The sequence below is a fragment of the Pseudorca crassidens genome, chromosome 20 (genome assembly GCF_039906515.1).
Source record: "Pseudorca crassidens isolate mPseCra1 chromosome 20, mPseCra1.hap1, whole genome shotgun sequence".
NCBI classification, from domain to species: domain Eukaryota; kingdom Metazoa; phylum Chordata; class Mammalia; order Artiodactyla; family Delphinidae; genus Pseudorca; species Pseudorca crassidens.
Window position 1 is genome coordinate 1,619,369 of NC_090315.1, and position 24,492 is coordinate 1,643,860.

A 24,492-nucleotide genomic window follows, 5' to 3' on the forward strand; every position below is an offset into this window, starting at 1 on the left:
GTTGTCGTACCCTCACCTGGACCCTAAACCGTCCCCGTCCCCTAACCCTAACCCTAGCCCGAACCCTAACCCTAACCCTTCCCCGAAGCCTGACCCTCACCCGTCCCCTAATCCTAACCCGTACGCTGACACTAACCCGCGCCCTCACACGTACGCTCCCCCTAAAGCGTTGTCGTACCCTCACCTGGACCCTAAACCGTCCCCGTCCCCTAACCCTAACCCTAGCCCGAAACCTAACCCTAACCCTTCCCCGAAGCCTGACCCTCACCCGTCCCCTAATCCTAACCCGTACTCTGACACTAACCCGCGCCCTCACACGTACGCTCCCCCTAAAGCGTTGTCGTACCCTCACCTGGACCCTAAACCATCCCCGTCCCCTAACCCTAACCCTAGCCCGAACCCTAAGCCTAACGCTTCCCCGAAGCCTGACCCTCACCCGTCCCCTAATCCTAACCCGTACGCTGACACTAACCCGCGCCCTCACACGTACGCTGCCCATAAAGCGTTGTCGTACCCTCACCTGGACCCTAAACCGTCCCCGTCCCCTAACCCTAACCCTAGCCCGAACCCTAACCCTAACCCTTCCCCGAAGCCTTACCCTCACCCGTCCCCTAATCCTAACCCGTATGCTGACACTAACCCGTGCCCTCACACGTCCGCTCCCCCTAAAGCGTTGTCGTACCCTCACCTGGACCCTAAACCGTCCCCATCCCCTAACTCTAACCCTAGCCCGAACCCTAAGCCTAACCCTTCCCTGAAGCCTGACCCTCACCCGTCCCCTAATCCTAACCCGTACGCTGACACTAACCCGCGCCCTCACACGTCCGCTCCCCCTAAAGCGTTGTCGTACCCTCTCCTGGACCCTAACCCGTCCCCGTCCCCTATCCCTAACCCTAGCCCGAACCCTAACCCTAACCCTTCCCCGAAGCCTGACCCTCACCCGTCCCCTATTCCTAACCCGTACGCTGACACTAACCCACGCCCTCACACGTCCGCTCCCCCTAAAGCGTTGTCGTACCCTCACCTGGACCCTAAACCGTCCCCGTCCCCTAACCCTAACCTTAGCCCGAACCCTAACCCTAACCCTTCCCCGAAGCCTGACCCTCAACCGTCCCCTAATCCTAACCCGTACGCTGACACTAACCCGCGCCCTCACACGTCCGCTCCCCCTAAAGCGTTGTCGTACCCTCACCTGGACCCTAAACCGTCCCCGTCCCCTAACCCTAACCCTAGCCCGAACCCTAACCCTAAACCTTCCCCGAAGCCTGACCCTCACCCGTCCCCTAATCCTAACCTGTACGCTGACACTAACCCGCGCCCTCACACGTCCGCTCCCCCTAAAGCGTTGTCGTACCCTCACCTGGACCATAACCCGTCCCCGTCCCCTAACCCTAACCCTAGCCCGAAACCTAACCCTAACCCTTCCCCGAAGCCTGAACCTCACCCGTCCCCTAATCCTAACCCGTACGCTGACACTAACTCGCGCCCTCACACGTCCGCTCCCCCTAAAGCGTTGACGTACCCTCACCTGGACCCTAAACCGTCCCCGTCCCCTAACCCTAACCCTAGCCCGAACCCTAAACCTAAACCTTCCCCGAAGCCTGACCCTCACCCGTCCCCTAATCCTAACCCGTACACTGATACTAACCCGCGCCCTCACACGTCCGCTCCCCCTAAAGCTTTGTCGTACCCTCACCTGGACCCTGAACCGTCCCCGTCCCCTAACCCTAACCCTAGCCCGAACCCTATCCCTAACCCTTCCCCGAAGCCTGACACTCACCCGTCCCCTAATCCTAACCCGTACGCTGACACTAACCCGCGCCCTCACACGTCCGCTCCCCCTAAAGCGTTGTCGTACCCTCACCTGGACCCTAAACCGTCCCCGTCCCCTAACCCTAACCCTAGCCCGAACCCTAACCCTAACCCTTCCCCGAAGCCTGACCCTCACCCGTCCCCTAATCCTAACCCGTACGCTGACACTAACCCGCGCCCTCACACGTCCGCTCCCACTAAAGCGTTGTCGTACCCTCACCTGGACCCTAAACCGTCCCCGTCCCCTAACCCTAACCCTAGCCCGAACCCTAAGCCTAACCCTTCCCCGAAGCCTGACCCTCACCCGTCCCCTAATCCTAACCCGTACGCTGACACTAACCCGCGCCCTCACACGTCCGCTCCCCATAAAGCGTTGTCGTACCCTCACCTGGACCCTAAACCGTCCCCGTCCCCTAACCCTAACCCTAGCCCGAACCCTAACCCTAACCCTTCCCCGAAGCCTGACCCTCACCCGACCCCTAATCCTAACCCGTACGCTGACACTAAACCGCGCCCTCACACGTACGCTCCCCCTAAAGCATTGTCGTACCCTCACCTGGACCCTAAACCGTCCCCGTTCCCTAACCCTAACCCTAGCCGGAACCATTACCCTAACACTTCCCCGAAGGCTGACCCTCACCCGTACCCTAATCCTAACCCGTACGCTGACACTAACCCGCGCCCTCACACGTACGCTCCCCCTAAAGCGTTGTCGTACCCTCACCTGGACCCTAAACCGTCCCCGTCCCCTAACCCTAACCCTAGCCCGAACCCTAACCCTAACCCTTCCCCGAAGCCTGACCCTCACCCGTCCCCTAATCCTAACCCGAACGCTGACACTAAGCCGCGCCCTCACATGTACGCTCCCCCTAAAGTGTTGTCGTACCCTCACCTGGACCCTAAACCGTCCCCGTCCCCTAACCCTAACCCTAGCCCGAACCCTAACCCTAACCCTTCCCCGAAGCCTGACCCTCACCCGTCCCCTAATCCTAACCCGTACGCTGACACTAACCCGTGCCCTCACACGTACGCTCCCCCTAAAGCGTTGTCGTACCCTCACCTGGACACTAAACCGTCCCCGTCCCCTAACCCTAACCCTAGCCCGAAACCTAACCCTAACCCTTCCCCGAAGCCTGACCCTCACCCGTCCCCTAATCCTAACCCGTACGCTGACACTAACCCGCGCCCTCACACGTCCGCTCCCCCTAAAGCGTTGTCGTACCCTCACCCGGACCCTAAACCATCCCCGTCCCCTAACCCTAACCCTAGCCGAACCCGAACCCTAACTGTTCCCCGAAGCCTGACCCTCACCCGTCCCCTAATCCTAACCCGTACGCTGACACTAACCCGCGCCATCACACGTACGCTCCCCTTAAACCGTTGTCGTACCCTCACCTGGACCCTAAACCGTCCCCGTCCCCTAACCCTAACACTAGCCCGAACCCTAACCCTAACCCTTCCCCGAAGCCTGACCCTCACCCGTCCCCTAATCCTAACCCGTACGCTGACACTAACCCGCGCCCTCACACGTCCGCTCCCCCTAAAGCGTTGTCGTACACTCACCTGGACCATAAACCGTCCCCGTCCCCTAACCCTAACCTTAGCCCGAACCCTAACCCTAACCCTTCCCCGAAGCCTGACCCTCACCCGTCCCCTAATCCTAACCCATACGCTGACACTAACCCGCGCCCTCACACGTACGCTCCCCCTAAAGCGTTGTCGTGCCCTCACCTGGACCCTAAACCGTCCCCGTCCCCTAACCCTAACCCTAGCCCGAACCTTAACCCTAACCTTTCCCCGAAGCCTGACCCTCACACGTCCCCTAATCGTAACGCATACGCTGACACTAACCCGCGACCTCACACGTACACTCCCGCTAAAGCGTTGTCGTACCCTCACCTGGACCCTAAACCGTCCCCGTCCCCTAACCCTAACCCTAGCCCGAACCCTAACCCTAACACTTCCCCGAAGCCTGACGCTCACCCAGCCCCTAATCCTAACCCATACGCTGACACTAACCCGCGCCCTCACACGTACGCTCCCCCTAAAGCGTTGTCGTACCCTCACCTGGACCCTAAACCGTCCCCGTCCCCTAACCCTAACCCTAGCCCGAACCCTAACCCTAACCCTTCCCGGAAACCTGACCCTCACCCGTCCCCTAATCCTAACCCGTACGCTGACACTAACCCGCGCCCTCACACGTACGCTCCCCCTAAAGCGTTGTCGTGCCCTCACCTGGACCCTAAACCGTCCCCGTCCCCTAACCCTAAACCTAGCCCGAACCCTAACCCTAACACTTCCCCGAAGCCTGACCCTCACCCGTCCCCTAATCCTAACCCGTACGCTGACACTAACCCGCGCCCTCACACATACGCTCCCCCTAAAGCGTTGTCGTGCCCTCACCCCGACCTTAAACCGTCCCCGTCCCCTAACCCTAACCCTAGCCCGAACCCTAACCCTAAAACTTCCCCGAAGCCTGACCCTCACCCGTCCCCTAATCCTAACCCGTACGCTGACACTAACCCACGCCCTCACACGTACGCTACCCCTAAAGCGTTGTCGTGCCCTCACCTGGACCCTAAACCGTCCCCGTCCCCTAACCCTAACCCTAGCCCGAACCCTAACCCTAACCCTTCCCCGAAGCCTGACCCTCACCCGTCCCCTAATCCTAACCCGTACGCTGACACTAACCCTCGCCCTCACACGTACGCTCCCCCTAAAGCGTTGTCGTACCCTCACCTGGACCCTAAACCGTCCCCGTCCCCTAACCCTAATCCTAGCCCGAACCCTAACCCTAACCCTTCCCCGAAGCCTGACCCTCACCCGTCCCCTAATCCTAACCCGTACGCTGACACTAACCCGCGCCCTCACACGTACGCTCCCCCTAAAGCGTTGTCGTACCCTCACCTGGACCCTAAACCTTCCCCGTCCCCTAACCCTAACCCTAGCCCGAACCCTAACCCTAACCCTTCCCCGAAGCCTGACCCTCACCCGTCCCCTAATCCTAACCCGTACGCTGACACTAACCCGCGCCCTCACACGTACGCTCCCCCTAAAGCGTTGTCGTACCCTCACCTGGACCCTAAACCGTCCCCGTCCCCTAACCCTAACCCTAGCCCGAACCCTAACCCTAACCCTTCCCCGAAGCCTGACCCTCACCCGTCCCCTAATCCTAACCCGTACGCTGACACTAACCCGCGCCCTGACACGTACGCTCCCCCTAAAGCGTTGTCGTACCCTCACCTGGACCCTAAACCGTCCCCGTCCCCTAACCCTAACCCTAGCCCGAACCCTAACCCTAACCCTTCCCCGAAGCCTGACCCTCACCCATCCCCTAAACCTAACCCGTACGCTGACACTAACCCACGCCCTCACACGTACGCTCCCCCTAAAGCGTTGTCGTACCCTCACCTGGACCCTAAACCGTCCCCGTCCCCTAACCCTAACCCTAGCCCGAACCCTAACCCTAACACTTCCCCGAAGCCTGACGCTCACCCATCCCCTAATCCTAACCCATACGCTGACACTAACCCGCGCCCTCACACGTACGCTCCCCCTAAAGCGTTGTCGTACCCTCACCTGGACCCTAAACCGTCCCCGTCCCCTAACCCTAACCCTAGCCCGAACCCTAACCCTAACCCTTCCCGGAAACCTGACCCTCACCCGTCCCCTAATCCTAACCCGTACGCTGACACTAACCCGCGCCCTCACACGTACGCTCCCCCTAAAGCGTTGTCGTGCCCTCACCTGGACCCTAAACCGTCCCCGTCCCCTAACCCTAAACCTAGCCCGAACCCTAACCCTAACACTTCCCCGAAGCCTGACCCTCACCCGTCCCCTAATCCTAACCCGTACGCTGACACTAACCCGCGCCCTCACACATACGCTCCCCCTAAAGCGTTGTCGTGCCCTCACCCCGACCTTAAACCGTCCCCGTCCCCTAACCCTAACCCTAGCCCGAACCCTAACCCTAACCCTTCCCCGAAGCCTGACCCTCACCCGTCCCCTAATCCTAACCCGTACGCTGACACTAACCCGCGCCCTCACACGTACGCTCCCCCTAAAGCGTTGTCGTGCCCTCACCTGGACCCTAAACCGTCCCCGTCCCCTAACCCTAACCCTAGCCCGAACCCTAACCCTAACCCTTCCCCGAAGCATGACCCTCACCCGTCCCCTAATCCTAACCCGTACGCTGACACTAACCCGCGCCCTCACACGTACGCTCCCCCTAAAGCGTTGTCGTACCCTCACCTGGACCCTAAACCGTCCCCGTCCCCTAACCCTAACCCTAGCCCGAACCCTAACCCTAACCCTTCCCCGAAGCCTGACTCTCACCCGTCCCCTAATCCTAACCCGTACGCTGACACTAACCCGCGCCCTCACACGTACGCTCCCCCTAAAGCGTTGTCGTACCCTCACCTGGACCCTAAACCGTCCCCGTCCCCTAACCCTAACCCTAGCCCGAACCCTAACCCTAACCCTTCCCCGAAGCCTGACCCTCACCCGTCCCCTAATCCTAACCCGTACGCTGACACTAACCCGCGCCCTCACACGTACGCTCCCCCTAAAGCGTTGTCGTACCCTCACCTGGACCCTAAACCGTCCCCGTCCCCTAACCCTAACCCTAGCCCGAACCCTAACCCTAACCCTTCCCCGAAGCCTGACCCTCACCCGTCCCCTAATCCTAACCCGTACGCTGACACTAACCCGTGCCCTCACACGTACGCTCTCCCTAAAGCGTTGTCGTACCCTCACCTGGACCCTAAACCGTCCCCGTCCCCTAACCCTAACCCTAGCCCGAACCCTAACCCTAACCCTTCCCCGAAGCCTGACCCTCACCCGTCCCCTAATCCTAACCCGTATGCTGACACTAACCCGCCCCCTCACACGTACGCTCCCCCTAAAGCGTTGTCGTACCCTCACCTGGACCCTAAACCGTTCCCGTCCCCTAACCCTAACCCTAGCCCGAACCCTAACCCTAACCCTTCCCCGAAGCCTGACCCTCACCCGTCCCCTAATCCTAACCCGTACGCTGACACTAACCCGCGCCCTCACATGTATGCTCCCCCTAAAGCGTTGTCGTACCCTCACCTGGACCCTAAACCGTCCCCGTCCCCTAACCCTAACCCTAGCCCGAACCCTAACCCTAACCCTTCCCCGAAGCCTGAGCCTCACCCATCCCCTAAACCTAACCCGTACGCTGACACTAACCCGCGCCCTCACACGTACGCTCCCCCTAAAGCGTTGTCGTGCCCTCACCTGGACCCTAAACCGTCCCCGTCACCTAACCCTAACCCTAGCCCGAACCCTAACCCTAACCCTTCCCCGAAGCCTGACCCTCACCCGTCCCCTTATCCTAACCCGTACGCTGACACTAACCCGCTCCCTCACACATACGCTCCCCCTAAAGCGTTGTCGTACCCTCACCTGGACCCTAAACCGTCCCCGTCCCCTAACCCTAACCCTAGCCCGAACCCTAACCCTAATCCTTCCCCGAAGCCTGACCCTCACCCGTCCCCTAATCCTAACCCGTACGCTCACACTAACCCGCGCCCTCACACGTACGCTCCCCCTAAAGCGTTGTCGTGCCCTCACCTGGACCCTAAACCGTCCCCGTCACCTAACCCTAACCCTAGCCCGAACCCTAACCCTAACCTTTCCCCGAAGCCTGACCCTCACCCGTCCCCTTATCCTAACCCGTACGCTGACACTAACCCGCGCCCTCACACGTACGCTCCCCCTAAAGCGTTGTCGTACCCTCACCTGGACCCTAAAACGTCCCCGTCCCCTAACCCTAACCCTACCCCGAACCCTAACCGTTACCCTTCCCCGGAGCCTGACTCTCACCCGTCCCCTAATCCTAACCCGTACGCTGACACTAACCCGCGCCCTCACACGTACTCTCCCCCTAAAGCGTAGTCGTACCCTCACCTGGACCCTAAACCGTCCCCCTCCCCTAACCCTAACCGTAGCCCGAAACCTAACCCTAACCCTTCCCCGAAGCCTGACCCTCACCCGTCCCCTAATCCTAACCCGTACGCTGACACTAACCCGTGCCCTCACACGTACGCTCCCCCTAAAGCGTTGTCGTACCCTCACCTGGACCCTAAACCGTCCCCGTCCCCTAACCCTAACCCTAGCCCGAACCCTAACCCTAACCCTTCTCCGAAGCCTGACCCTCACCCGTCCCCTAATCCTAACCCGTACGCTGACACTAACCCGCGCCCTCACACGTCCGCTCCCCCTAAAGCGTTGTCGTACCCTCAGCTGGACCCTAAACCGTCCCCGTCCCCTAACCCTAACCCTAGCCCGAACCCTAACCCTAACCCTTCCCCGAAGCCTCACCCTCACCCGTCCCCTAATCCTAACCCGTACGCCGACACTAACCCGCGCCCTCACACGTACGCTCCCCCTAAAGCGTTGTCGTACCCTCACCTGGACCCTAAACCGTCCCCGTCCCCTAACCCTAACCCTAGCCCGAACCCTAACCCTAACCCTTCCCCGAAGCCTGACCCTCACCCGTCCCCTAATCCTAACCCGTACGCTGACACTAACCCGCGCCCTCACACGTACGCTCCCCCTAAAGCGTTGTCGTACCCTCACCTGGACCCTAAACCGTCCCCGTCCCCTAACCCTAACCCTAGCCCGAACCCTAACCCTAACCCTTCCCCGAAGCCTGACCCTCACCCGTCCCCTAATCCTAACCCGTACGCTGACACTAACCCGCGCCCTCACACGTACGCTCCCCCTAAAGCGTTGTCGTACCCTCACCTGGACCCTAAACCGTCCCCGTCCCCTAACCCTAACCCTAGCCCGAACCCTAACCCTAACCCTTCCCCGAAGCCTGACCCTCACCCGTCCCCTAATCCTAACCCGTACGCTGACACTAACCCGCGCCCTCACACGTACGCTCCCCCTAAAGCGTTGTCGTACCCTCACCTGGACCCTAAACCGTCCCCGTCCCCTAACCCTAACCCTAGCCCGAACCCTAACCCTAACCCTTCCCCGAAGCCTGACCCTCACCCGTCCCCTAATCCTAACCCGTATGCTGACACTAACCCGCCCGCTCACACGTACGCTCCCCCTAAAGCGTTGTCGTACCCTCACCTGGACCCTAAACCGTCCCCGTCCCCTAACCCTAACCCTAGCCCGAACCCTAACCCTAACACTTCCCCGAAGCCTGACCCTCACCCGTCCCCTAATCCTAACCCGTACGCTGACACTAACCCGCGCCCTCACACGTACGCTCCCCCTAAAGCGTTGTCGTACCCTCACCTGGACCCTAAACCGTCCCCGTCCCCTAACCCTAACCCTAGCCCGAACCCTAACCCTAACCCTTCCCCGAAGCCTGAGCCTCACCCATCCCCTAAACCTAACCCGTACGCTGACACTAACCCGCGCCCTCACACGTACGCTCCCCCTAAAGCGTTGTCGTACCCTCACCTGGACCCTAAACTGTCCCCTTCCCCTAACCCTAACCCTAGCCCGAACCCTAACCCTAACCCTTCCCGGAAGCATGACCCTCACCCGTCCCCTAATCCTAACCCGTACGCTGACACTAACCCGCGCCCTCACACGTACGCTCCCCCTAAAGCGTTGTCGTACCCTCACCTGGACCCTAAACCGTCCCCGTCCCCTAACCCTAAACCTAGCCCGAACCCTAACCCTAACCCTTCCCCGAAGCCAGACCCTCACCCGTCCCCTAATCCTAACCCGTACGCTGACACTAACCCGCGCCCTCACACGTACGCTCCCCCTAAAGCGTTGTCGTACCCTCACCTGGACCCTAAACCGTCCCCGTCCCCTAACCCTAACGCTAGCCCGAACCCTAACCCTAACCCTTCCCCGAAGTCTGACCCTCACCCGTCCCCTAATCCTAACCCGTACGCTGACACTAACCCGCGCCCTCACACGTACGCTCCCCCTAAAGCGTTGTCGTACCCTCACCTGGACCCTAAACCGTCCCCGTCCCCTAACCCTAATCCTAGCCCGAACCCTAACCCTAACATTACCCCGAAGCCTGACCCTCACCCGTCCCCTAATCCTAACCCGTACGCTGACACTAAGCCACGCCCTCACACGTACGCTCCCCCTAAAGGGTTGTCGTACCCTCACCTGGACCCTAAACCTTCCCCGTCCCCTAACCCTAACCCTAGCCCTTACCCTAACCCTAACCCTTCCCCGAAGCCTGACCCTCACCCGTCCCCTAATCCTAACCCGTATGCTGACACTAACCCGCGCCCTCACACGTACGCTCCCCCTAAAGAGTTGTCGTGCCCTCACCTGGACCCTAAACCGTCCCAGTCCCCTAACCCTAACCCTAGCCCGAACCCTAACCCTAACCCTTCCCCGAAGCCTGACCCTCACCCGTCCCCTAATCCTAACCCGTACGCTGACACTAACACGCGCCCTCACACGTACGCTCCCCCTAGAGCGTTGTCATACCCTCACCTGGACCCTAAAACGTCCCCGTCCCCTAACCCTAACCCTAGCCCGAACCCTAACCGTTACCCTTCCCCGAAGCCTGACCCTCACCTGTCCCCTAATCCTAACCCGTACGCTGACACTAACCCGCGCCCTCACACGTACTCTCCCCCTAAAGCGTTGTCGTACCCTCACCTGGACCCTAAACCGTCCCCGTCCCCGTCCCCTAACCCTAACCCTAGCCCGAAACCTAACCCTAACCCTTCCCCGAAGCCTGACCCATACCCGTCCCCTAATCCTAAACCGTACACTGACACTAACCGGCGCACTCACACGTACGACCCCCTAAAGCATTGTCGTACCCTCACCTGGACCCTAAACCGTCCCCGTCCCCTAACCCTAACCCTAGCCCGAACACTAACCCTAACCCTTCCCCGATGCCTGACCCTCACCCGTCCCCTAATCCTAACCCGTACGCTGACACTAACCCGTGCCCTCACACGTACGCTCCCCCTAAAGCGTTGTCGTACCCTCACCTGGACCCTAAACCATCCCCGTCCCCTAACCCTAACCCTAGCCCGAACCCTAACCCTAACCCTTCCCCGAAGCCTGACCCTCACCCGTCCCCTAATCCTAACCCGTACGCTGACACTAACCCGCGCCCTCACACGTACGCTCCCCCTAAAGCGTTGTCGTACCCTCACCTGGACCCTAAACCATCCCCGTCCCCTAACCCTAACCCTAGCCCGAACCCTAACCCTAACACTTCCCCGAAGCCTGACCCTCACCCGTCCCCTAATCCTAACCCGTACGCTGACACTAACCCGCGCCCTCACACGTACGCTCCCCCTAAAGCGTTGTCGTACCCTCACCTGGACCCTAAACCGTCCCCGTCCCCTAACCCTAACCCTAGCCCGAACCCTAACCCTAACCCTTCCCCGAAGCCTGACCCTCACCCGTCCCATAATCCTAACCCGTACGCTGACACTAACCCGCGCCCTCACACGTACGCTCCCCCTAAAGCATTGTCGTACCCTCACCTGGACCCTAAACCGTCCCCCTCCCCTAACCCTAACCGTAGCCCGAAACCTAACCCTAACCCTTCCCCGAAGCCTGACCCTCACCCGTCCCCTAATCCTAACCCGTACGCTGACACTAACCCGCGCCCTCACACGTACGCTCCCCCTAAAGCGTTGTCGTGCCCTCACCTGGACCCTAAACCGTCCCCGTCACCTAACCCTAACCCTAGCCCGAACCCTAACCCTAACCCTTCCCGGAAGCACGACCCTCACCCGTCCCCTAATCCTAACCCGTACGCTGACACTAACCCGCGCCCTCACACGTACGCTCCCCCTAAAGCGTTGTCGTACCCTCACCTGGACCCTAAACTGTCCCCTTCCCCTAACCCTAACCCTAGCCCGAACCCTAACCCTAACCCTTCCCGGAAGCATGACCCTCACCCGTCCCCTAATCCTAACCCGTACGCTGACACTAACCCGCGCCCTCACACGTACGCTCCCCCTAAAGCGTTGTCGTACCCTCACCTGGACCCTAAACCGTCCCCGTCCCCTAACCCTAACCCTACCCCGAACCCGAACCCTAACCCTTCCCCGAAGCCTGACCCTCACCCGTCCCCTAATCCTAACCCGTACGCTGACACTAACCCGCGCCCTCACACGTGCGCTCCCCCTAAAGCGTTGTCGTGCCCTCACCTGGACCCTAAACCGTCCCCGTCCCCTAACCCTAACCCTAGCCCGAACCCTAACCCTTACCTTTCCCCGAAGCCTGACCCTCACACGTCCCCTAATCGTAACGCATACGCTGACACTAACCCGCGCCCTCACACGTACACTCCCCCTAAAGCGTTGTCGTACCCTCACCTGGACCCTAAACCGTCCCCGTCCCCTAACCCTAACCCTAGCCCGAACCCTAACCCTAAGCCTTCCCCGAAGCCTGACCCTAACCCGTCCCCTAATCTTAACCCGTATGCTGACACTAACCTGCCCCCTCACACGTACGCTCCCCCTAAAGCGTTGTCGTACCCTCACCTGGACCCTAAACCGTCCCCGTCCCCTAACCCTAACCCTAGCCCGAACCCTAACCCTAACCCTTCCCCGAAGCCAGACCCTCACCCGTCCCCTAATCCTAACCCGTACGCTGACACTAACCCGCGCCCTCACACGTACGCTCCCCCTAAAGCGTTGTCGTACCCTCACCTGGACCCTAAACCGTCCCCGTCCCCTAACCCTAACCCTAGCCCGAACCCTAACCCTAACCCTTCCCCGAAGTCTGACCCTCACCCGTCCCCTAATCCTAACCCGTACGCTGACACTAACCCGCGCCCTCACACGTACGCTCCCCCTAAAGCGTTGTCGTACCCTCACCTGGACCCTAAACCGTCCCCGTCCCCTAACCCTAACCCTAGCCCGAACCCTAACCCTAACCCTTCCCCGAAGCCTGACCCTCACCCGTCCCCTAATCCTAACCCGTACGCTGACACTAACCCGCGCCCTCACACGTTCGCTCCCCCTAAAGCGTTGTCGTACCCTCACCTGGACCCTAAACCGTCCCCGTCCCCTAACACTAACCCTAGCCCGAACCCTAACCCTAACCCTTCCCCGAAGCTTGACGCTCACCCGTCCCCTAATCCTAACCCGTACGATGACACTAACCCGCGCCCTGACACGTACGCTCCCCCTAAAGCGTTGTCGTACCCTCACCTGGACCCTAAACCATCCCCGTCCCCTAACCCTAACCCTAGCCCGAACCCTAACCCTAACACTTCCCCGAAGCCTGACCCTCACCCGTCCCCTAATCCTAACCCGTACGCTGACACTAACCCGCGCCCTCACATGTACGCTCCCCCTAAAGCGTTGTCGTACCCTCACCTGGACCCTAAACCGTCCCCGTCCCCTAACCCTAACCCTAGCCCGAACCCTAACCCTAACCCTTCCCCGAAGCCTGAGCCTCACCCATCCCCTAAACCTAACACGTACGCTGACACTAACCCGCGCCCTCACACGTACGCTCCCCCTAAAGCGTTGTCGTGCCCTCACCTGGACCCTAAACCGTCCCCGTCCCCTAACCCTAACCCTAGACCGAACCCTAACCCTAACCCTTCCCCGAAGCCTGACCCTCACCCGTCCCCTAATCCTAACCCGTACGCTGACACTAACCCGCGCCCTCACACGTACGCTCCCCCTAAAGCGTTGTCGTACCCTCACCTGGACCCTAAACCGTCCCCGTCCCCTAACCCTAACCCTAGCCCGAACCCTAACCCTAACACTTCCCCGAAGCCTGACCCTCACCCGTCCCCTAAACCTAACCCGTATGCTGACACTAACCCGCCCCCTCACACGTACGCTCCCCCTAAAGTGTTGTCGTACCCTCACCTGGACCCTAAACCGTCCCCGTCCCCTAACCCTAACCCTAGCCCGAACCCTAACCCTAACCCTTCCCCGAAGCCTGACCCTCACCCGTCCCCTAATCCTAACCCGTACGCTGACACTAACCCGCGCCCTCACACGTACGCTCCCCCTAAAGCGTTGTCGTACCCTCACCTGGACCCTAAACCGTCCCCGTCCCCTAACCCTAACCCTAGCCCGAACCCTAACCCTAACCCTTCCCCGAAGCCTGAGCCTCACCCATCCCCTAAACCTAACCCGTACGCTGACACTAACCCGCGCCCTCACACGTACGCTCCCCCTAAAGCGTTGTCGTACCCTCACCTGGACCCTAAACCGTCCCCGACCCTAACCCTAACCCTAGCCCGAACCCGAACCCTAACCCTTCCCCGAAGCCTGAACCTCACCCGTCCCCTAATCCTAACCCGTACGCTGACACTAACCCGCGCCCTCACACGTGCGCTCCCCCTAAAGCGTTGTCGTGCCCTCACCTGGACCCTAAACCGTCCCCGTCCCCTAACCCTAACCCTAGCCCGAACCCTAACCCTAACCTTTCCCCGAAGCCTGACCCTCACACGTCCCCTAATCGTAACGCATACGCTGACACTAACCCGCGCCCTCACACGTACACTCCCCCTAAAGCGTTGTCGTACCCTCACCTGGACCCTAAACCATCCCCGTCCCCTAACCCTAACCCTAGCCCGAACCCTAACCCTAACCCTTCCCCGAAGCCTGACCCTCACCCGTCCCCTAATCCTAACCCGTACGCTGACACTAACCCGCGCCCTCACACGTACGCTCCCCCTAAAGCGTTGTTGTACCCTCACCTGGACCCTAAACCGTCCCCGTCCCCTAACCCTAACCCTAGCCCGAACCCTAACCCTAACCATTCCCCGAAGCCTGACCCTAACCCGTCCCCTAATCCTAACCCGTATGCTGACACTAACACGCCCCCTCACACGTACGCTCCCCCTAAAGCGTTGTCGTACCCTCACCTGGACCCTAAACCGTCCCCGTCCCCTAACCCTAACCCTAGCCCGAACCCTAACCCTAACCCTTCCCCGAAGCCAGACCCTCACCCGTCCCCTAATCCTAACCCGTACGCTGACACTAACCCGCGCCCTGACACGTACGCTCCCCCTAAAGCGTTGTCGTACCCTCACCTGGACCCTAAACCGTCCCCGTCCCCTAACCCTAACCCTAGCCCGAACCCTAACCCTAACCCTTCCCCGAAGCCTGACCCTCACCCGTCCCCTAATCCTAACCCGTACGCTGACAGTAACCCGCGCCCTCCCACGTACGCTCCCCCTAAAGCGTTGTCGTACCCTCACCTGGACCCTAAACCGTCCCCGTCCCCTAACCCTAATCCTAGCCCGAACCCTAACCCTAACATTACCCCGAAGCCTGACCCTCACCCGTCCCCTAATCCTAACCCGTACGCTGACACTAAGCCACGCCCTCACACGTACGCTCCCCCTAAAGGGTTGTCGTACCCTCACCTGGACCCTAAACCTTCCCCGTCCCCTAACCCTAACCCTAGCCCGAACCCTAACCCTAACCCTTCCCCGAAGCCTGACCCTCACCCGTCCCCTAATCCTAACCCGTATGCTGACACTAACCCGCGCCCTCACACGTACGCTCCCGCTAAAGCGTTGTCGTGCCCTCACCTGGACCCTAAACCGTCCCAGTCCCCTAACCCTAACCCTAGCCCGAACCCTAACCCTAACCCTTCCCCGAAGCCTGACCCTCACCCGTCCCCTAATCCTAACCCGTACGCTGACACTAACCCGCGCCCTCACACGTACGCTCCCACTAAAGCGTTGTCGTACCCTCACCTGGACCCTAAACCGTCCCCGTCCCCTAACCCTAACCCTAGCCCGAAACCTAACCCTAACCCTTCCCTGAAGCTTGAACCTCACCCGTCCCCTAATCCTAACCCGTACGATGACACTAACCCGCGCCCTGACACGTACGCTCCCCCTAAAGCGTTGTCGTACCCTCACCTGGACCCTAAACCATCCCCGTCCCCTAACCCTAACCCTAGCCCGAACCCTAACCCTAACCCTTCCCCGAAGCCTGACCCTCACCCGTCCCCTAATCCTAACCCGTACGCTGACACTAACCCGCGCCCTCACACGTACGCTTCCCCTAAAGCGTTGTCGTACCCTCACCTGGACCCTAAACCGTCCCCGTCCCCTAACCCTAACCCTAGCCCGAACCCTAACCCTAACCCTTCCCTGAAGCCTGACCCTCACCCGTCCCCTAATCCTAACCCGTACGCTGACACTAACCCGCGCCCTCACACGTACGCTCCCCGTAAAGCGTTGTCGTACCCTCACCTGGACCCTAAACCGTCCCCGTCCCCTAACCCTAACCCTAGCCCGAACCCTAACCCTAAACCTTCCCCGAAGCCTGACCCTCACCCGTCCCCTAATCCTAACCCGTACGCTGACACTAACCCGCGCCCTCACACGTACGCTCCCCCTAAAGCGTTGTCGTGCCCTCACCTGGACCCTAAACCGTCCCTGTCCCCTAACCCTAACCCTAGCCCAAACCCTAACCCTAACCTTTCCCCGAAGCCTGACCCTCACACGTCCCCTAATCGTAACGCATACGCTGACACTAACCCGCGCCCTCACACGTACACTCCCCCTAAAGCGTTGTCGTACCCTCAACTGGACCCTAAACCGTCCCCGTCCCCTAACCCTAACCCTAGCCCGAACCCTAACCCTAACCCTTCCCCGAAGCCTGACCCTCACCCGTCCCCTAATCCTAACCCGTACGCTGACACTAACCCGCGCCCTCACACGTATGCTCCCCCTAAAGCGTTGTAGTACCCTCACCAGGACCCTAAACCGTCCCCGTCCCCTAACCCTAACCCTAGCCCGAACCCTAACCCTAACCCTTCCCCAAAGCCTGACCCTCACCCGTCCCCTAATCCTAACCCGTACGCTGACACTAACCCGCACCCTCACACGTACGCTCCCCCTAAAGCGTTCTCGTACCCTCACCTGGACCCTAAACCGTCCCCGTCCCCTAACCCTAACCCTAGCCCGAACCCTAAACCTAACCCTTCCCCGAAGCCTGACCCTCACCCGTCCCCTAATACTAATCCGTACGCTGACACTAACCCGCGCCCTCACACGTAGGCTCCCCCTAAAGCGTTGTCGTGCCCTCACCTGGACCCTAAACCGTCCCCGTCCCCTAACCCTAACCCTAGCCCGAACCCTAACCCTAACCTTTCCCCGAAGCCTGACCCTCACACGTCACCTAATCGTAACGCATACGCTGACACTAACCTGCGCCCTCACACGTACGCTCCCCCTAAAGCGTTGTCGTACCCTCACCTGGACCCTAAACCGTCCCCGTCCCCTAACCCTAACCCTAGCCCGAACCCTAACCTTAACCCTTCCCCGAAGCCTGACCCTCACCCGTCCCCTAATCCTAACCCGTACGCTGACACTAACCCGCGCCCTCACTCGTACGCTCCCCCTAAAGCGTTGTCGTGCCCTCACCTGGACCCTAAACCGTCCCCGTCCCCTAACCCTAACCCTAGCCCGAACCCTAACCCTAACCCTTCCCTGAATCCTGACCCTCACCCGTCCCCTAATCCTAACCCGTACGCTGACACTAACCCGCGCCCTCACACGTACGCTCCCGTAAAGCGTTGTCCTACCCTCACCTGGACCCTAAACCGTCCCCGTCCCCTAACCCTAACCCTAGCCCGAACCCTAACCCTAAACTTTCCCCAAAGCCTGACCCTCACCCGTCCCCTAATCCTAACCCGTACGCTGACACTAACCCGCGCCCTCACACGTACGGTCCCCCTAAAGCGTTGTCGTGCCCTCACCTGGACCCTAAACCGTCCCCATCCCCTAACCCTAACCCTAGCCCGAACCCTGACCCTAACCCTTCCCCGAAGCCTGACCCTCACCCGTCCCCTAATCCTAACCCGTACACTGACACTAACCCGCGCCCTCACACGTACGCTCCCCCTAAAGCGTTGTCGTACCCTCACCTGGACCCTAAACCGTCCCCGTCCCCTAACCCTAACCCTAGCCCGAACCCTAACCCTAACCTTTCCCCGAAGCCTGACCCTCACCCGTCCCCTAATCCTAACCCGTACGCTGACACTAACCCGCGCCCTCACACGTACGCTCCCCCCAAAGCGTTGTCTTGCCCTCACTTGGACCCTAAACCGTCCCCGTCCCCTAACCCTAACCCTAGCCCGAACCCTAACCCTAACCTTTCCCCGAAGCCTGACCCTCACCCGTCCCCTAATCCTAACCCGTACGCTGACACTAACCCGCGCCCTCACACGTATGCTCCCCCTAAAGCGTTGTTGTACCCTCACCAGGACCCTAAACCGTCCCCGTCCCCTAACCCTAACCCTAGCCCGAACCCTAACCCTAACCCTTCCCCGAAGCCTGACCCTCACCCGTCCCCTAATCCTAACCCGTACGCTAACACTACCCCGCGCCCTCACACGTACGCTCCCCCTAAAGCGTTGTCCTACCCTCACCTGGACCCTAAACCGTCCCCGTCCCCTAACCCTAACCCTAGCCCGAACCCTAACCCTAAACTTTCCCCAAAGCCTGACCCTCACCCGTCCCCTAATCCTAACCCGTACGCTGACACTAACCCGCGCCCTCACACGTACGCTCCCCCTAAAGCGTTGTCGTACCCTCACCTGGACCCTAAACCGTCTCCGTCCCCTAACCCTAACCCTAGCCCGAACCCTAAACCTAACCCTTCCCCGAAGCCTGACCCTCACCCGTCCCCTAATCCTAACCCGTACGCTAACACTACCCCGCGCCCTCACACGTACGCTCCCCCTAAAGTGTTGTCCTACCCTCACCTGGACCCTAAACCGTCCCCGTCCCCTAACCCTAACCCTAGCCCGAACCCTAACCCTAAACTTTCCCCAAAGCCTGACCCTCACCCGTCCCCTAATCCTAACCCGTACGCTAACACTAACCCACGCCCTCACACGTACGCTCCCCCTAAAGCGTTGTCGTACCCTCACCTGAACCCTAAACCGTCCCCGTCCCCTAACCCTAACCCTAGCCCGAACCCTAACCCTAACCCTTCCCCGAAGCCTGACCCTCACCCGTCCCCTAATCCTAACCCGTATGCTGACACTAACCCACGCCCTCACACGCATGCTCCCCCTAAAGCGTTGTCGTACCCTCACCTGGACCCTAAAGCATCCCCTAACCCTAACCCTAACCCTAGCCCGAAGCCTAACCCTAACCCTACCCCGAAGCCTGTCCCTCACCCGTCCCCTCATCCTAAACCGTACGCTGACACTAACCCGCGCCCTCATACGTACGCTCCCCATAAAGCGTTGTCATACCCTCACCTGGACCCTAAACCGTCCCCGTCCCCTAACCCTAACCCTAGACCGAACCCTAACCCTAACCCTTCCCCGAAGCCTGACCCTCACCCTTCCCCAATCCTAACCCGTACGATGACACTAACCCGCGCCCTCACACGCATGCTCCCCCTAAAGCGTTGTCGTGCCCTCACCTTGACCCTAAACCGTCCCCGTCCCCTAACCCTAACCCTAGCCCGAACCCTAACCCTGACCCTTCCCCGAAGCCTGACCCTCATCCGTCCCTTAATCCTAACCCGTACGCTGACACTAACCCGCGCCCTCACACGTACACTCCCCCTAAAGTGTTGTCGTACCCTCAGCTGGACCCTAAACCGTCCCCGTCCCCTAACCCTAACCCTAGCCCGAACCCTAACCCTAACCCTTCCCCGAAGCCTGACAATCACCCGTCCCCTATTCCTAACCCGTACGCTGACACTAACCCGCGCCCTCACACGTACGCTTCCCCTAAAGCGTTGTCCTACCCTCATCTGGACCCTAATCCGTCCCCGTCCCCTAACCTTAACCCTAGCTCAAACCCTAACCCTAACTATTCCCTGAAGCCTGACCCTCACCCGTCCCCTAATTCCTAACCCGTACGCTAAAACTAACCCGCGCCCTCACACGTACGCTGCCCCTAAAGCGTTGTCCTACCCTCATCTGGACCCTAATCCGTCCCCGTCCCCTAACCCAAACCCTAGCTGAAACCCTAACCCTAACCCTTCCCCGAAGCCTGACCCTCACCCGTCCCCAATCCTAACCCGTACGATGACACTAACCAGCGCCCTCACACGCACTCTCCCCCTAAAGCATTGTCGTACCCTCACCTGAACCCTAAACCGTCCCCGTCCCCTAACTCTAACCCTAGCCCGAACCCTAACCCTAACCCTTCCCCGGAGCCTGACCCTCACCCATCCCCTAATCCTAACCCGTACGCTGACACTAACCCGCGCCCTCACACGTACGCTCCCCCTAAAGCGTTGTCGTACCCTCACCTGGACCCTAAACCGTCCCCGTCCCCTAACCCTAACCCTAGCCCGAACCCTAACCCTAACACTTCCCCGAAGCCTGACCCTCACCCGTCCCCTAATCCTAATCCGTACGCTGACGCTAACCCGCGCCCTCACACGTACGCTCCCCCTAAAGCGTTGTCGTATCCTCACCTGGACCCTAAACCGTCCCCGTCCCCTAACCCTAACCCTAGCCCGAACCCTAACCCTAACCCTTCCCCGAAGCCTGACCCTCACCCGTCGCCTAATCCTAACCCGTACGCTGACACTAACCCGCGCCCTCACACGTACGCTCTCCCTAAAGCATTGTCGTACCCTCACCTGGACCCTAAACCGTCCCCGTCCCCTAACCCTAACCCTAGCCCGAACCCTAACCCTTCCCCGAAGACTGACCCTCACCCGTCCCCTAATCCTAACCCGTACACTGACGCTAACACGCACCCTCACATGTACGCTCCCCCTAAAGCGTTGTCGTACCCTCACCTGGACCCTAAACTGTTCCCGTCCCCTAACCCTAACCCTAGCCCGAAACCTAACCCTAACCCTTCCCCGAAGGCTGACCCTCACCCGTCCCCTATACCTAACCCGTACGCTAACACTAACCCGCGCCCTCACACATACACTCCCCCTAAAGCGTTGTCGTACTCTCACATGGACCCTAAACCGTCCTCGTCCCCTAACCCTAACCCTAGCCCGAACCCTAACCCTAACTCTTCCCCGAAGCCTGACCCTCACCCGTCCCCTATTCCTAACCCGTACGCTAACACTAAACCACGCCCTCACATGTACGCTCCCCCTAAAGTGTTGTCGTACCCTCACCTGAACCCTAAACCGTCCCCGTCCCCTAACCCTAACCCTAGCCCAAATCCTAACCCTAACCCTTCCCCGAAGCCTGACCCTCACCCGTCCCCTAATCCTAACCCGTATGCTAACACTAACCCGCGCCCTCACACGTACGCTCCCCCTAAAGTGTTGTTGTACCCTCAGCTGGACCCTAATCCATAACCGTCCCCTAACCCTAACCCTAGATCGAACCCTAACCCTACACCTTCCCTGAAGCCTGACCCTCTCCCGTCCCCTAATCCTAACCCATATGCTAACACTAACCCCCGCCCTCACACGAACGCTCCCCCTAAAGCGTTGTCGTACCCTCACCTGAACCCTAAACCGTCCCCATCCCCTAACCCTAACCCTTGCCCGAACCCTAACCCTAACCCTTCCCCGAAGCCTGACCCTCACCCGTCCCCTTATCTTAACCCGTTCGCTAACACTAACCCGCGTCCTCACATGTGCGCTCCAACTAAAGCGTTGTCGTACCCTCACCTGGACCCTAAACCGTCCCCGTCCCATAACCGTAACCGTAGCCCGAACCCTAACCCTAACACTTCCCCGAAGCCTGACCCTCATCCGTCCCCTAGTCCTAAACTGTACGCTAACACTAACTGACGCACTCACACGTACGCTCCCCCTAAAGCATTGTCGTACCATCACCTAGATCCTAAACCGTCCCCGTCCCCTAACCCTAACCCTAGCCCGAACCCTAAACCTAACCCTTCCCCGAAGCCTGACCCTCACCCGTACCCTAATCCTAACCCATACGCTGACACTAACCCGCGCCCTCACACGTACGCTCCCCCTAAAGCGTTGTCGTACCCTCACGTGGACCATAAACCGTCCCCGTTCCCTAACCCTAACCCTAGCCCGAACCCTAACCGTAACCCTTCCCCGAAGCCTGACCCTCACCCGTCCCCTAATCCTAACCCGTACGCTGACACTAACCCGCGCCCTCACACGTACGCTCCCCCTAAAGCGTTGTCGTACACTCACGTGGACCCTAAACCGTCCCCGTCCCCTAACCCTAACCCTAACCCTAGCCCGAACCCTAACCCTAACCCTTCCCCGGAGCCTGACCCTCACCCATCCCCTAATCCTAACCCGTACGCTGACACTAACCCGCGCCCTCACACGTACGCTCCCCATAAAGCGTTGTCGTACCCTCACCTGGACCCTACACCGTCCCCGTCCCGTAACCCTAACCCTAGCCCAAACCCTAACCCTAACCCTTCCCTGAAGCCTGACCCTCACCCGTACCCTAATCCTAACCCGTACGCTGACACTAACCCGCGCCCTCACACATACGCTCCCCCTAAAGCGTTGCCGTACCCTCACCTGGACCGTAAACTGTCCCCGTCCCCTAACCCTAACCCTAGCCCGAACCCTAACCCTAACCCGTCCCCGAAGCCTGACCCTCACCCGTCCCATAATCCTAACCCGTATGCTGACACTAACCCGCGCCCTCACACGTACGTTCCCCCTAAAGCGTTGTCGTACCCTCAGCTGGACCCTAAACCGTCCCCGTCCCCTAACCCTAACCCTAGCCGAACCCTAACCCTAACCCTTCCCCGAAGCCTGACCCTCACCCGTCCCCTAATCCTAACCCGTACGCTGACACTAACCCACCCCCTCACACGTACGCTCCCCCTAAAGCGTTGTCGTACCCTCACCTGGACCCTAAACCGTCCCCGTCCCCTAACCCTAACCCTAGCCCGAACCCTAACCCTAACCCTTCCCCGAAGCCTGACCCTCACCCGTCCCCTAATCCTAATCCGTACGCTGACGCTAACCCGTGCCCTCACACGTACGCTCCCCCTAAAGCGTTGTCGTACCCTCACCTGGACCCTAAACCGTCCCCGTCCCCTAACCCTAACCCTAGCCCGAACCCTAACCCTTCCCCGAAGATTGACCCTCACCCGTGCCCTATACCTAACCCGTACGCTAACACTAACCCGCGCCCTCACACATACACTCCCCCTAAAGCGTTGTCGTACCCTCACATGGACCCTAAACCGTCCTCGTCCCCTAACCCTAACCCTAGCCCGAACCCTAACCCTAACTCTTCCCCGAAGCCTGACCCTCACCCGTCCCCTATTCCTAACCCGTACGCTAACACTAAACCACGCCCTCACACGTACGCTCCCCCTAAAGTGTTGTCATACCCTCACCTGGACCCTAAACCGTCCCCGTCCCCTAACCCTAACCCTAGCCCAAATCCTAACCCTAACCCTTCCCCGAAGCCTGACCCTCACCCGTCCCCTAATCCTAACCCGTATGCTAACACTAACCCGCGCCCTCACACGTACGCTCCCCCTAAAGTGTTGTTGTACCCTCAGCTGGACCCTAATCCATAACCGTCCCCTAACCCTAACCCTAGATCGAACCCTAACCCTACACCTTCCCTGAAGCCTGACCCTCTCCCGTCCCCTAATCCTAACCCATATGCTAACACTAACCCCCGCCCTCACACGAACACTCCCCCTAAAGCGTTGTCGTACCCTCACCTGAACCCTAAACCGTCCCCATCCCCTAACCCTAACCCTTGCCCGAACCCTAACCCTAACCCTTCCCCGAAGCCTGCCCCTCACCCGTCCCCTAATCCTAACCCATTCGCTAACACTAACCCGCATCCTCACACGTGCGCTCCCACTAAAGCGTTGTCGTACCCTCACCTGGACCCTAAACCGTCCCCGTACCCTAACCGTAACCGTAGCCCGAACCCTAACCCTAACACTTCCCCGAAGCCTGACCCTCATCCGTCCCCTAGTCCTAAACTGTACGCTAACACTAACTGACGCACTCACACGTACGCTTCCCCTAAAGCATTGTCGTACCATCACCTAGATCCTAAACCATCCCCGTCCCCTAACCCTAATCCTAGCCCGAACCCTAACCCTAACCCTTCCCCGAAGCCTGACCCTCACCCGTCCCCTAATTCCTAACCCGTACGCTAACACTAACCCACGCCCTCACACGTACGCTCCCCCTAAAGCGTTGTCCTACCCTCATCTGGACCCTAATCCTTCCCCGTCCCCTAACACTAACCCTAGCCCACACCATAACCCTAACCCTTCCCCGAAGCCTGACCCTCACCCGTCCCCTAATCCTAACCCGTACGCTAACACTAACCCGCGCCCACACACGTACCCTCCCCCTAAAGCGTTGTCATACCCTCACCTGGACCTTAAACCGTCCTCGTCCCCTAACCCTAACCCTAGCCCGAACCCTAAACCTAACCCTTCCCCGAAGCCTGCCCCTCACCCGTCCCCTAATCCTAACCTGTACGCTAACACTAACCCGCGCCCTCACACGTACGCTCCCCCTAAAGCGTTGTCGTACCCTCCCCTGGACCCTAAACCGTCCCCGTCCCCTAACCCTAAACCTAGCCCGAACCCTAACTCTAACCCTTCCCCGAAGCCTGACCCTCACCCGTCCCCTAATCCTAACCCGTACGCTGACACTAACCCGCGCCCTCACACGTACGCTCCCCTTAAAGCGTTGTCGTACCCTCACCTGGACCCTAAACCGTCCCCGTCCCCTAACCCTAACCCTAGCCCGAACCCTAACCCTAACCCTTCCCCGAAGCCTGACCCTCACCCGGCCCCAATCGTAAACCGTACGATGACACTAACCC